This window comes from Lactuca sativa, chromosome 5 (assembly GCF_002870075.4).
Source record: "Lactuca sativa cultivar Salinas chromosome 5, Lsat_Salinas_v11, whole genome shotgun sequence".
Taxonomy (NCBI): Eukaryota; Viridiplantae; Streptophyta; class Magnoliopsida; order Asterales; family Asteraceae; genus Lactuca; species Lactuca sativa.
The window spans coordinates 269,892,569-269,908,704 of record NC_056627.2 but is presented as its reverse complement, the minus strand read 5'-3'; positions in this window follow the sequence as shown (position 1 = coordinate 269,908,704).

Sequence of the window (16,136 nt, the reverse complement as noted above, 5' to 3'; positions counted from 1 at the left end):
AATGTATATTTTTATTCTTTATGTTTTGTTTTCTAGGGTAGATGTTATTAGCATGAAAGCATAGATCCATAGGGTGCATGTACACTTAGGTATATCGTGTGACATCCTCATTTTCACGGTCAGAAAAGACCGATTTTGTTTATGCTTTGTTTAAAAATCAGAGTAATATTTTAAATAAAAGTGTTGCGGAATTTGTCCCAAAACAAAATATGATAAAGATTTATCAAAAGCATTTCCGTAGAAATGTATTTCATTTAAAAAGACTCGGGATGTCATGTTCGATACAGATCATAAGCATAAACAATACAGCATAGGCCTTACTACATTATTCCGTATTTACAGGCCTAATATCCATTAATCACTCATCCCAAGACATCACATCTATGCTCATGCGCCACTACCTGTAATACAAGAAACTAAGTGGGTCAAGCTTGGGAGCCTGGTGAGCACATAAGGTTTTTAACCCACAATAAATAAGTTATTAGCTTTATCAAACCAAACAAACCCGATTACCCGTTCCCGTTATCCTCACTTTACGTCCCTAAAACATCTAACACAAGGAACCTAGTCTAAGGACTACCATCGGGGTGGACACTACTGCTAAGGGGATTCCTCAGCAATAAATGGCCTTAAGGCAACCATGTGGGGGATAGAGTACATCTGGTGAGCACACAGTTCAAATAAACACCTACAGGTTGCGAGTCTGCTAGTGTTCCACTGGATTGTCTAGAATAGTCCGTGGTCGTCATCTATACTCCGCTAGATGACTCGATCATCAATAACATCTATAACGAGGCCTCTCATTATTTATTTTGTCACACAACAACTATTACATCTACCCATATTTTACCCAACACATTTTGTAGATATAAAATAATATACAGTTTAAATCATTGAAAACATGTATAAAACGTTCATTCAACATAGATAGCAAGTATTCAGATAATATGCACACATAGCACGTAATTTATATAAAATACTCCATATCTATGTGTAAGCTGAAAGTAACTCACTCACTTGATTAGGTGGTGACTCGGTACTTGAACAACACTTCGTTATCTCAAAACAATTTTTTTTCCTTGACCAAAACCTAGTATTAATATCACTAGAGTTTAGTTTTAACGTTAATCGCGACTAATTAATAGTCTAGCTACTATTACTATTATATAAGCGTTAAATAACACTCAATATAACTCACAATAATAGCCCAAATAATTATTTTAAGGTCCTAATAATGTTACTATAATTAAATAAAAGCTATATTAAATATAGTATAGGCGTAACTCACTTACAACGGATTTTTATTAAAAACCGGGTTTCGCTGGAGCAGCGTTTCCGAGCAGAAAGCTTTTCTTCTCGGAGCCGTCAGGCGCTCCAGGGCTTTCTTCTCGTGATAGGGAGGTTCCCTAGACTTGGGAGGGGTTTAGGGAGGTTAGAGAGAAGTTAGAGAGAGAAAGAAAGGTTTGAAGGTGTGAGGAAATTATGAAGAGTTCATCTCTTATTTAATAGGAATTGTATAGTAAAGTAGTCTCCAAGCTTCGTCCGTAACTTTTGCATACGAGCTCCGTTTTTGTTTGTCTTTTTACCGTTGAGTTCCTATTAATGAGATCTTCAACTTTCATTTAGACCTCGTTGTCTAGTTCTCATTCTATCTCGGATTTACAAAACTGTATCGAATTCGCCGCGCTCGAAAAGTAGGGACTAAGCTTCGTCCATAATTTTCGCATACGAGCTCTATTATCGACGTTCTTTATATCCAAGCGTTGGTATTTATGAGTACTACATCTTTCATTTAGATCCCGTCGGCTAATTCGCATTCTATCTCAGATTTACAAAACTGTATCGAATTCGCAACGCTCAAAGAGTAGGGACTAAGCTTCGTCCATATCTTTCTCATACGAGCTCCGTTTTCGACTGTCTTTTTATCGTTTAACTCCTATTAACGATATCTTCATTTATCGTTTAGATTATTTTCGCTAAAAATCGACCGATCTAAAATTCAGATTTCGAGCTGTGCACTGCTATGCTAAATCTTAGAAAAATCATAACTTCCTCATACGAAATCAGATTTGGATGTTCTTTTTATGCACACTATCGGCTTAACATATACTATGAATTTCTTTTAGATCGCTAAGGCTAAATCTCGCTCTATCATAAATTCACTATTTACGCCTCCTGGTATCGTGTCGGTTCCGTCGCGAAACTTCGACGGGTCATAACTTCTTCGTTATAACTCGGATTTCGACGCTCTTTATATGTACGGAAACCTTGTAACATATACTAAAACTTGGTTGAGATTATTTATTCTTAATAGTCTTTTGTCGAAAAGTCATTTTCGACCCTATTGCCTCTAAATTGACTAGCCCGGATCTACGGGCGTTACATACCGTAGTTTTGATTTTTTTGCTACCTAGTTTAGAGTGTATTCGATGCGTAGAATACCCAACAATTTGTTGTGTATCGATTATAACATACCTATAGTGTTATTATTTTGTGACGATATTTTGTACTAAAATTGTTTTAATGTACTGGGCATTTCCATAATAAGAGATATTATGATTTTTAAAGCATAAAGAATTTTTTTCGGTTCTGAAAACTTGGGGATGTCACACTTTACTTGTCATGCTATACATGGAACTATATTTTATAACATCAAGTTGCAGATGTGTTTATGTAATACCTATGCACAACAAACACACAAACTATAACTTATGTATCTATGCTTGAAGAATATAAGATATCATCATCTTAGAATTACTCATGATTTAATCCATGAACTAATCTCTAAGTGTAGGTTTAACCAATACATAAAATCCCTATTTAAGCACTCATGATCTTAGTAGCAGTCCCCATGTCATGTCCCCTCACTATAGACAATCTACTAATACTCCATGACAGTCTTCAATCATTACTTACTCTTTAAAAGTATGATTGATTGTGTTTTTTTGAATATGTTAATGCTTAGGATGTAAACATGCAAAACAAACCACAAGAGAAAATAATTAAAGAAGATAGTACACATACTCATAAATAAATCTCCATTATTTAAACACCAAAAACAATTACAATTTATTTTGTTATATTGTTTAAAACTACCAACTAACTACTAAAACTAACATATCTCTTCACCCTATGCTCCTAGCATGTTCAATGTGCTTATTCTTGCTTAATGCCATTGTAAAAGTATCATCCCGATTATCCTCTATTGATACTCGATTCACCACAAGGTTCCCATCTTCAACTCTATGTCGGGCATAATGGTATTTTCTCAAAATATGCCTTGACCTCTCATGATATTTTGGCTCTTTAGTTAAATCAACTGCACCTTCATTGTTGCAAAAAAATTATATGGGTTCTTAGATTGATGTAACAACTCCGAGATCACTAATAAAATTCTTCAACCATGTTGCTTCCTTTGCCGCCTCACTTGTTGCGATGTACTCTGACTCACAAGTAGAATTTGCTATTGTTTTCTCCTTGGAACTCTTCCTAGTCACCGATCCACAATTCAATAGGAATACTCATCCAGATTGTGAGCAAAAGTTGTCTCTATCCATTTGAAAACTAGAATCACTATAAGCACTCACTTTTAGCTCATCTTTTCCACTGAGAACTAGGAGCATTTCTTTGTTCTCTGTAAATGCTTTAAAATATTCTTTACTGCTGTCTAATGGTCTCTGCCAGGATTATCCTAAAATCCACTTGTCGTACTCAAGGCATAAAACACATAAGGTTGAGTATATTTCATACAATACATGATCGATCATATATTCGAAGCATATGGGACTCGACTCATATCAACCACTTCTTTATCACTACTGGGACATTGAGACTTACTCAATTTAACAGTATGATGAATGGTCAAATCCCCTTTCTTGGAATTCCCATATTGAAACTTTTCAATATTTTATCCAAGTATGTACTCTAGCTAAGTTCAATTAGACGTTTCTTTATATCCATTTAAATCCTTATCCCAATAATCTATGTCGCCTCTCCTAGATCTTTCATAACAAAACATTTTCCAAGCCAATACTTTACTACTTGCAAAGTTGGAATATCGTTTCCTGTAAGGAGTATGTCATGACCATACAAACTAGAAAAGTTATCACACTCTCACTAGATTTGACATACACGCAAGTCTCATCTTCACTTCTAGAGAATAGAAACTCTTTGACATTCTCATGGAGGCAAAGATTCCAACTACAAGAAGCTTTTTTTAGTCCATAGATGTACTTCTCAAGCATACACACCTTATTAGAAAATTTGGAATGTTCAAAACCTTGTAGTTGACTCAAATAGACGTCCTCAGTAAGCTTCCCGTATAGGAAATCCGTTTTAACATCCATTTTTCATACCTCGTAATCAGAAAAGGTAGTAGTAAGCATTATCCTAATCAATTTGATCTTACCTACCGGTGAGAATGTCTTATCATAGTCAACCCCTTGGATTTGAGTAAAGCCTTTTGCAACAAACCTAGATTTGAAAATGTGTACATTCTGATCCATGTTGGTCTTCATCTTGAAGATCCATTTACTACCCACCATCTTTTGATTGGGTACATGATCAACCAAGTTCTACACTTGGTTATCATACATGAGTTAAATCTCGATATCCATTGCCTATTTTCTAATTATCATCCTTAGGGTCTGCCTTCGCTTCCTTGATTTTTTTTTTTAATATTTTAGTTTTTTTTTTTTTTTTGAAAAAAATGTAGTTTTTTTTTTTTATAAAAAAATGCAGTTTTTTTTTTTTTTATAAAAAAAATACAGTTCTATTGAAAAAAAACAAGCAGTTTAAAAAAAATGTAGTTTTTTGAAAAAATTGCAGTTTTTTTGAAAATAAATGCAGTTTAAAAAAAACATTTTTTTTAGGAATTACAGTTTTTTTTTTTTTTGAAAAAATTACAGTTTTTTTGAAAAATTACTTTTTTTTTCAATTTTTTTAAAAAATTAATGTTTTCTGAAAAAAAAAAAAAACTAAAAAATCTCTATCTAAAAAAAATCAAAAATTATTTTTTTAAAAAATCTAAAATTTGATTTATCATGGTAATTTTGTTCAATAACACAAAAAATAAACATAAATGAGATCGGTAAGATTATATATATATATATATATATATATATATATATATATATATATAGAGAGAGAGAGAGAGAGAGAGAGGTTATTTTGTTTCTTACATTTATTGTGTGCTAGAATGCACCAATAGGAATTTAGTAAATTAAATAATTATTTAATTAAATAAATATAGATACTAAATGATTTTCATAATTATATGTATATTAAATAATATTCATAATTATAATTCTCTTTTTATGAAAACCAATTAAATCCATCATTAATGTCAGCAATAACATTCTTTCAGAATGAATTCACGTCTACGTTTTTTTTATATGAGTTCATATTTTGTTTCAGGACTCACTCACTTAAAATACAATAAAGTTGAATAGAATATGAAGAACGAGAGTGTATTCTACTAAAATACACTCTCATTCTGCTGGAATACACTCTCAATCTTCTAAATATGAATTTATTCTGATAGAATATTATTGTTGACATTAATGACGAATTTAATTGGTTTCCATAAAATGAATTATAAGTATGGATATCACTTAATATACATATAATTAATACTAAATTCCTATTTTTGCATTTTAGCACACAATAGATGTGAGAAACATTTGAACACACACACACACATACACACACACACACACACACACATATATATATATATATATATATATATATATATATATATATATATATATTTGTGTTCATGTATATATGTTGTAAAGACATATAAAAATATATTTATTTTTACAAACATAGTAATCCTACTATAAATTATGTGTTACAAATTTACTATATTTTTTCGTGAGGTTTTCAAGGGACAATGCAATAACTATATATGCATTTGTGGTTATATGTTTTGATTGTATGTGCTCAATGTTTTAAAAACCAGTTTGTAGTTGAACCGGAATAATGACAGATTTTTGGTTCAATCGGTTCAACCAATTTCTTTAATTTATATTTTCTTTTTCTATTTTCCAACACATACATACATACATAAATCAAGAATTTGACGTTCACAAGTTCAAACATTAAAAATACTCAGAAACAAGTTGTAGATCAATCAGAATAAATTAAAATAGCACATCGCAATAAGTTTTTACATCAATCCGTATAAATCAAAAAAAAAATATAATATTGAAAAAAAATATAGTTTTAGATGAATACAAATGAATCAAAAACTTCATAATATGTTTTTATTTAAAGAAATCCAAAATATCCCCAAAGTTTAGACAAAATTACATAAATGATTCTTGTGGTTGACACAATTGACCAACTCTGGTCCTTGTAACAAATTTTGTGCATAGATGGTCCTTGTGGTTTCAAAATCTGTCAAAGACAGTCATTTTGGCTAACGATGTTAACAGTTCAGGTAAATCTTTTGTGAAATGACACATTTGCCCTTACTACAATAGAAACTATTTATGTACTTTGTTCCAGCCATAAGGACCATTTATGTGATGTCATATATTATTTATTATTATTTTTATTTAATTTATTTATATTACTAAAATTTAGAATTTTTTTAACATTTTGTTCGAATATATTATTTAATGTTTTTTTATATATTTTTTGCTTACATTTTTTTTGATATTTTGTTCGTATAAATTTTTCTAATTTTTTGACATTTTTTCGAATACATTTATTTATATTTCTTTTGACTTTTTGTTTGAAAAATTTATTCTAATTTTTTGACTTTTTATTCAAATATATTTGTAACATCCCGACTCCTAGATATGAAATTTTAAGGATTTTGTACATCACATAAGACCTACTCGACGAGTTGGAGGCCCCAACTCGTCGTGTAGAAACTTATAAGGCCACATGGATTATTGAACCTACTCGACGAGTTGGAGGACCCCAACTCGACAAGTTGAGGTTGTGCATGAAAACCCTAATTTTTAGGGTTTGCACCCTATTTAAAGGACCTTAAGTCCCCTCACCGACCTCCCTCACCACCTTATTGTTCAGAGAAACCCTAGCTTGAGCCTTATACCTTCTTGTGTGTGGGGGGGAGGGCCTTTGAGAGTGATTTTGGTATGGCTGTGAACGAACTTGGAGCTTGAAGAGGTTGGAGTGAAGGGAGAAGTTGTAGATCCGACATTTACACTGTGTTAGCAACCATTTGGAGGTAAAAAGTCTTTGCCCCGGATTTTCATTTCTTAGATCATCTCCTATGGAAGTTTAGTGTCTTTTTGGCCCATTTTGGATCCACTTTTGGAAGATGAGCATGATTTGAAGTCGTAACTTCATATCTGGACACCTCTAGGCGCCTTAGGCCTAAAGACTCAAGCTTTATCACGCTTTGGCCATCCTCCATGTCCTAAACCCCTTATGAAGCTTCATACGAGTGATTTAACCCCTTTGATTCTATGCATGGACGTAAAGTTAGCAACTTTACGTGGTATCTCAACCCTAGGGGATTGGATCTGTAGTTTGGGGCTTTGGATTCGACTGGAAAGGACCGAATATGAAAAGTCTGAAGGAACTCGACGAGTTGCATAGCCAGCTCGATGATTTAGTTAGGGTTTTTCCCCGATATTCTGAACACTGAGAGAACTCGACGAGTTGGGTCAACATGGACTATTGACCTTGACTGTTGACTTTCATTTTGACCATGGTTGACCAAGTTTGACTTCTGAGGGTATTTTGGTAATTTGGAATCTTGATGGAATTGGTCATATAGTAGTTGTAGGGGGTTGAGTTCGTAGCTGTGATTCGGGAGGGTGACCTTTTCAGTTCAGTTCGACATTGTGAGGTGAGTTTTCCTCGTTGTACTAAAGGGTCGAAGGCACCAAGGTCGACCCTTTGGATCGTTATCATGGTTATAGTATGCTTGTATGGAGTTATGATCTGTTAGATCGGTATCCTAGTAGATAGGATGTTGTTATGCTATTATGATTTGTTAGATTGGTATCCTGGTAGATATGATGATGTTATGCTTAGTGGTCTGTATGATTTGTGCTTGTCCGTTGATTGTTTATGTGTTATGAGTATGTCAACATATGTGTGTATGTGGTTTGGTTGAGGCGGTCCTGCTTTGTGCAGAAGGCCAACAGACCCAGGGCGGCCCAGATAGACTGAAGCCCCTGCGAGGCGGTCCAGTCAGGGCTAAGATCCGAGAGCGGTCCGGATAGGCTGTAGGCCTTGCGAGGTAGTCCAGGCGTGCCAAAGGCTCGGGAACGGTCCAGATAGGTTGTAGGCCCTGCGAGGCGGTTTAGTCAGGCTGATGGCTCAGTATGTATGTTGTTATGTTATCTGTTGAGTGTTGGTACTTTAGGGGAACCCACTAAGCTTCGGGCTTATAGTTTTGGATTTTGTTTCAGGTACTTCGGATGATCGCTGGAAGGCGAAGGCTTGATCGTGCACCTCCTCATATTTTATGGTTTTGATTTCTGGGATACTCTGATATCAAACTATTTTGAAAACATTTTGAAATTAATAATGGTTTTTGGATGCTTGAGAAAGTTTTAAATTTTTATGAATTTTATGGATGTCATAATATTTTTTAATGTTTTTTTCTACATTTTGTTTGTTTGTATTTATTAAAGATTTCATGGTTACTGTAATCATAATTCCTAACATAATTCACTTATAATCATATTTTCCTTTTTTTGTTCTTTTACTATAGATAAAGTTTTATAAGTATTATGTAATAATTCAAATATATAACTATATAACATATATAAGGTTGTATAATTATTATTTTTGTAAAGCTTTTTATAAGCATTTTTAATAAAAAATGTGAAAAAGTTAGTTAAACGTTAATAAGATTAATATAAATTAGGTACACATAAGCTAACCTAAGACTGTCTTGTAGTCTTGACGAGAGTGCACATGTCATTTCACAGTGGAGTTAACTTTAGTATTTTCGAGTTATTTAATTCTTTTAGACATTTTGTAACATACAAAAAATCACGATAAATTTTGACTTTTCAAAAACAATATATTTCATAAATAAAGTGTTTACAAAACTATTGTTTCAAAAATATTATTTAAAATCAGAGTATCCCAAGATCCAATGTCATAAAATGGGAAGATGTGCACAATCACGCATTCGCTTTTCCACGATCCTGTAAAGTACCTAAAACAATAAACAGAAACTATAAGCCAAAGTTTAGTGAGTTCCCCTAAAGTACCAACACACAGTCACACACAACAAATAACAACATATATTGGGTCTACATCTAAGAGATTGGATTACCCTTGAGCCCACAGTATGAGTCTGACTTGCCTAATGGGCCCACAATTCATATATGGATTGCTCCCAATCCTATAGTATAATTTTGGCTTGCCCTCCGACCCACAACTTATGCCTAACTCTCTCCTGGGTATGTTGGCTACCGTAATACTACCTCAACCCAACCATACTATGTCAACATATACATAACATATAACATATATCCAACAACAGATAAGCATGTAACCAGTTATTAGACAAATAGGAAGAAACATGAAGATTCACATACCACTACAACATACTATATCCTATATACCAGGATATCGATCTACAAATCACTATAACATATTAACATCCTCTAAATGAGGATACACAATCTAGTGGGCTGACATTGGTGTCTTCGACCCACAAGTACAGTGAGGAAAACTCACCTCTCAGTCTAAACAAATAGCTGAATAAATCTTTACTCCGAATATCAGCTCTAACCATCACCTATTATTCAAATAATGGCCCAACTTAACTTAATATCAAAATACCAAAAAAACCCTTTGGTTAAAATTGGTCAAAGTCCCAAAAATTCAAAAGTCAAACTTGGTCAACAATGTTAAGTACACCCAACGTACTCAGCTTGTATGCTAAGTGTACACAGTCTTGAACAGAAAAACGGGCTGGTAGACCATGAACGCCCAACACTCCTAGGGAATGCCTATAGTTCACGTCTAAGTCATTTCCTTTCCATTAAGAGATTAATCCTTAAGCTCTTTTGTCCATAATCCAGATCCAACCTTTAAATAAAGTCCTTAACCATAAAGTTTCCAACTTTATGGTATTGTATAGCCATTAAGTGCTCAAACACAAAAACCCTAACTACGTAACCCATTAAGACCTTGTAACTATTGCATGGAATGAAAATAAAGATCCAGACCACATTTTTATGTTTCTAAACACCACAAAACATCTAAAAAGACGACTTAAATGGATTGGAGTAGCTTATACTCAAAATACCAAACTAATGGGACCAAAGGAACACAAACTTCATGCCTAAACTAGATCTAAGCATAGCTTCATCAAGTTAAAAGCTTTTTACCTCCAAATAATGCCAAATGGTGTTGCTATTCTGGATCCAAAGAGCCCCACTCCTCCAAGATGATCTTCTATTCTTCATATCTCCTTCAAAGTCACCAAAACACTCATAAAATGCTCAAGAAGACTCTAAAAGTGGATTTAGATTTGCTTGGGGACGAAGGTGGGTTGGGGGCTGATGAAAGAAGATATGTTTGGGACTTAAGGATAATTAAATAGGTTTCATACCCAAAAAATTAGGGGTTGCACTCTATCAATCTACGCTCAACGTTCCCAGGGAACACCCAACATTCGTGCCCAACTCTCATAAATTAAAAAAATGTCATTCGGGTCCGATCTAGCAATTAATTCACCTCCAAGGTCTTAAATGAAATAAATTCTCATACTTAGGGTGCAAAATGAAAATACCTCAATGTCAAGATGTTACACATTTTTTTCCGATTAGTGTATATGTTCCGGTTAGCCTGTCTATATTAATCATATTCATATTTAACAAAGTTTTTTATATATTTAAAAAATGTTTATAAAAAGCTTTACAAAAATAATAATTATACAACCTTATATGTGTTATATAGTTATATATTTGAATTAAAAAATAATTATATAACCTTAAGTTATATAATTATTATATAGTGACCATGAAATCTTTAACAAATATAAACAAACAAAATATTAAAAAAAAATCTTAAAAAAATATATTTGTACAAAACGTCAAAAAATATATATAGAAGAAATTATTCAAACAAAAAGTCAAAAGAAATGTTAATAAATGTATTTGAATAAAACGTCAAAAAAGTTAGAAAAAAATTATACGAACAAAGTATCAAAAAATGCAAGTGAAAAAATAAAATAAAAAACATCAAGAATATATTCGAACAAAACGTCAAAAGAAAATATAAATCATAGAAATATAAATAAATTAAATAATAAATAATAAACAAAGTTACATAAATGGCCCATGTGGTTGGAACAAATTACATAAATGGTCATTTTGGCATGAAAGACAAATGGGTCATTTCACAAGAGACTTAACTGAAAAAGTTAATATCGTTAGCCAAAATGACTATCGTTGCAAGATTTTGAAACCATAGGAACCATCTACGTACAAAATTTATCATAAGGACCAAAGTTGATCAATTGTGTCAATAACAAGGATCATTTATGTAATTTTTGTAACGACCCAGTTTTCATGACTAAAAATTTTCTTTTAAAACATTACTAAAACCACATTTATAAAAACTGTATCATAAGTCATAACATAATTGCATAGTATTAATTTCAAACATAACTTATTATCAGAGTAAAACATCTCAGGCTAACTGACTATGGTGTGTGCACTGCAACCTCTCCGAGCTCCTCCTTTGAAAACTGAGTACCTGAAACCAAAAACTAAAACCGTAAGCACGAAGCTTAGTGAGATCCCCCAAACTACCACATACCATACAAACATATAAAGCACATACTGGGCCTTGCCCATTGCATCGGACCGAAGTCCGAAAACTGCATCGGGCCGGAGTCCGGAACTGACTGAACATATCATGGCATAAACACATCAACTAGCATGAACACATATACTGCATACTACATCGGGCCATAGCCCGGAACACATAACACATAAATCTTGTATGGGCCACAAAGGCATCAAACATACTAAATACTGCATCAGACCGAAGTCCGGAAACTACTACTACTAAAAGGGCCGACATTGTGGCCTTAGACCCGTTCCTACTGGAAGGAAACTCACCTGCACTGCTGGAGTTCTGCTGATAACCCTCTAGCTACCAACCGACAACCCTCTGAGCCGTTGCTCCTCTAGCTCTCCGAACTACCAATATCAATATGACACTTAGTCTAACTGTCCTCCGAAAGTCAACTAAGTCCACTCTGGTCAAAGTCAAAGTCCTGGTCACAGTCATCCTTCTAGGTTGACCCTACTCGCCGAGTCAGCCTACTGACTCGCCGAGTTCATGAGCTCAGAAACCTCCTCCCTTCTCGACTCGACTCGCCGAGTCAGACCATGACTCGCCGAGTCTACTGATTTCCAAGTCCTGACCTGTCCAACTCACTGGGTCCCCACTCAACTCACTGATCCGAGTCTTAACTCGAAGGGTTTGGGGTTTCGCGACTTGACTCGCCGAGTCCAAGAACAAGCTCGTTGAGTTCAAGGCAATCTTCAACAGACTCGCCGAGTTGTTCTTCCAACTCGTTGAGTTCCTGCCTATCTTCATCCAACTCGCCGAGTCTACCCATGTGACTCGCCGAGTTGCTACGCGATTTAAGTCTGATATCTAGCCTGACTCGCCGAGTCATCTCCCAGACTCGCCGAGTCCATACGTGCATTTCCATAATTTCGAGTCACAGAGCTTCTCCTTTGCTCCAAACAATAGATCTGGGTTCCTCGAGTCCATTAGCAACATAAAGTTGCTAACTTTACGTGCTTCTTGCCTCATAATACCAAAAACCAAGCTAGAGAGGAACTCAACTCATGGGGAAAGGCTTTCGCATAGCAACTAACATGGCTTTCTGCATTTTCGATCCAAAAAGAGCTCAGATCTGGAGTTTCAATTCCAGATCTAGCTTATGCACCAATTTCTCATCACATACTCTCAAAGAAACCCTAAAACTCCATGAAAGATGGATCTAGAAAGGAGAAAGCCAAGGATAACGATTCATTACCTCCAAATGCTCTAAAAAGTTCCACCAACTCTGGATCCAAGGCCTCCTCTTGCACCACTATGAATCTCTTCTCTTCCAAGCTCCAAATTACTTCACCAAGGGTAGATCTTGCTCGAAAAATGATTTTGGTGGCTAGGGTTTGGAGTTATGGACTATAGGGGCCGCAAATGAGCCTTAGGGAAGAGAATAAGATGCTTAAATAGGGTACCAAGTGCCGGAATTAGGGTTTCCCAACCCATACCAGACTCGCCGAGTCCACTTGTCGACTCGCCGAGTCGGTCACTTACTTTACACTTGGATCCCGCTCCGACTCGCCAAGTTCTTCCCTGGACTCGACGAGTCAACCCTCTTTAACTTAGGGTTTTTCCTTTCCTTTTTTGACCTTTCTGATTTCGGGTGTTACAATTTTGTCCAAAGTTTATTATGAAAAATGGTTCTTTTCCATTTGTTTGTAGTCAGTTTAACTGGTTCAACTGAGTTTTTGTAAAAACCGGTCAATTCGTTTCGATTTAGAAATAAACATAAAACAAGTGATAGTTGAACCACTTCCTTCACCGGTTCCTGTCGAGCCAGTTCGACCGACCGGTTCTAAACGACTTTTTAAAACATTATGTGTGCTTACATGTGATTGGGTGTTTATGTTTATGTGTGAGTTTGTTAGTGTGTGACAAAAAAAGTGCATTATTGTTTATGTTTTTTACACACATTATGAGGTATTCATAAAGTGAAATATTAATCTTAGTTTAATAAAAAAAACGTTTTCCAAAATGTTGATTAAAATGTTAAATTTTTTATTGGAAAATGATTAATATTCACATGCTAATAAGCGAATTATTTCTATAGATGTCAAGCTCGAACAAAAATACTACCGAAAACGATATATCACTATACTTAATCCTTGAAAAATATAGAATACAAGAATCAACTATCACGAATGAAATAATCCATTTAAGAATCATTACCAAACAAATGGAGCAACCCTTGGTTGTTGACAAACCATTGCTACAAGACCAGTCCATTGGGGTTTAATGCCATGGACGAAAAAATTTAATAATGCCCGCAATACTTGTATTAAATTTGTATTTAAAATAATTTTATAAAACAATAATGCAACCAGTGTTCTTTTTTTCCAAACAAATTCATATCCATATAATTAAAACATGCAAACATGAATGTGAAAAACTATTTTCCAAGTTCTAGATATGCTAATTGTTGCCTAACGTGTGGTATGAACTCTGAAACATGAAAAGAAAATTAGATACATTCAAATGTGAAAAACATACTATTCCTAATTTCATCATCTTAAATGTAAATATAATATTAAAGTTAGAAAACAAAAATGTCACTGCCTTCAACCATTTCTAATATAATCTCAAAATTGGGAACCACAAATTTTGTAGCAGCACCAAACCACTTTTAGAATTGTAGAAGCACCCGATTAAAGAAATCAACCTTCTAAGGGCATAATTGTTAGATAACCATTGTGTTTGGTCCCTAACTTTATTTTTTAATTTGAAAAGATTATTTTGCCTTTATGAATTTCTTTTTGATCTTTGTTATTTATTTATCATTTTTAAATAGAATAAATAAATAAAGCCTCCAATATCCCAACTACGGTAACTCATATATACCACTACCTCCGTCCAATATTTATTGTTTACTTTTGACTTTTGAGGTCTTTATTCTTTAACTTTAATCTTAAATATTTTTGTTTTTGTTGAATAATACTTGATGCAAAATATATGAATGAATTGTGTTTTAAATGTCTTTTCATTATTATAAGTTTCATCAAGTAATACATAACACAAATAAAAATATTTAAGGTCAAAGTTGATAAATAAAGACTTCAAAAATCAAAAGTGGACAATAATTATGGGACGGAGGGAGTATATCTCTCTTCTCTAACATAGTAAACCCTAAATCACCAGGCCATCAACCTCCTTTATCGGCCCATCATCGACCTCCTTTACCGGACCATCGTCGCCCCCTTTTACTGGCCAACCGACGACCTTCGTCACTAGATCGTTGATGCCCTCACCACCGTTAACCATGGCTCGATTCTACTTGATTTTTTCCCATCGGCTCACCCCACAAAATCTTGAAGCATACTGACAACATTGCCAGAGAAGCGGAGGTGAAGCAGGCTCTCGAACCAGACGAGACAAGAGAAACTCGAGCAATTGGCATCTTCCTCTATCTCGAACCATGAAGTAGATTCTCGAACCAACCCCTTTTACCCTAGCCGGCGCCATCATACACTCTACCGCCGGCGACCGTCTTCATGCTCACCACCGTCAACAATCATTTCTTACCCACATATCTCGAATGAAGGTTCATCCTCTCCATCTCAATGTCTATGGTCTTCCTCTTGAATCAATTTGATAGATCTGCGACACCGTCTCCGAAGCATGAAATCAAAAAAGTTGGGGATGTATCTTGGGTTTCCTCTTGTAGATCGTATCTAGAACCAAGACAACATTAGTTTTTTATCAATTTTGTAATGGTTGCCAGATTTGTTTTTTTTTAGGGGGGGGGGGGGGGGGGGGGGGGGAGGTGATGTATAGTTTGTTGGGGGAAATAACACCAAGTTCAGGTTCTGATATGTGCCTAAATCAAGTTTCAGAATTGGATTTGATCAAATACATTTAGGTTTTAGATTGATTTTCAGGAAAGAAAACATGATTGAATTTTCGTTTTAGGTTTTAAAAATGGATTTGAACAAATATGAGACTTTTAGATTTTATCCGGTTTAAAAAAAAAAAAATTGGGGGGGGGGGGGGGGGGGGATAAAGGAGGAGATTGGTTGCCGACAATGTTCACCAACAAGAGTCCCCGGCGGTGAAAGACTGGTCTGGTGGTGATTGTGGAGGTGACGTTGGTGGATGGTGGTGTTATGAGGGATAAAGGAGGAGATTGGTTACCGACAATGTTCGCCAACAAGAGTCCCAGGCGGTGAAAGACTGGTTTGGTGGTGATTGTGGAGGTGACGTTGGTGGATGGTGGTGTTATGAGTAATAAAATAATATGTTAAATAATTTTTTGAGTAGATTAATTATATAAGTTATTATATTATAAATAGAATTAATTAAAAAATCATTAAGGACAAAATAGTTTTTTTACCCAA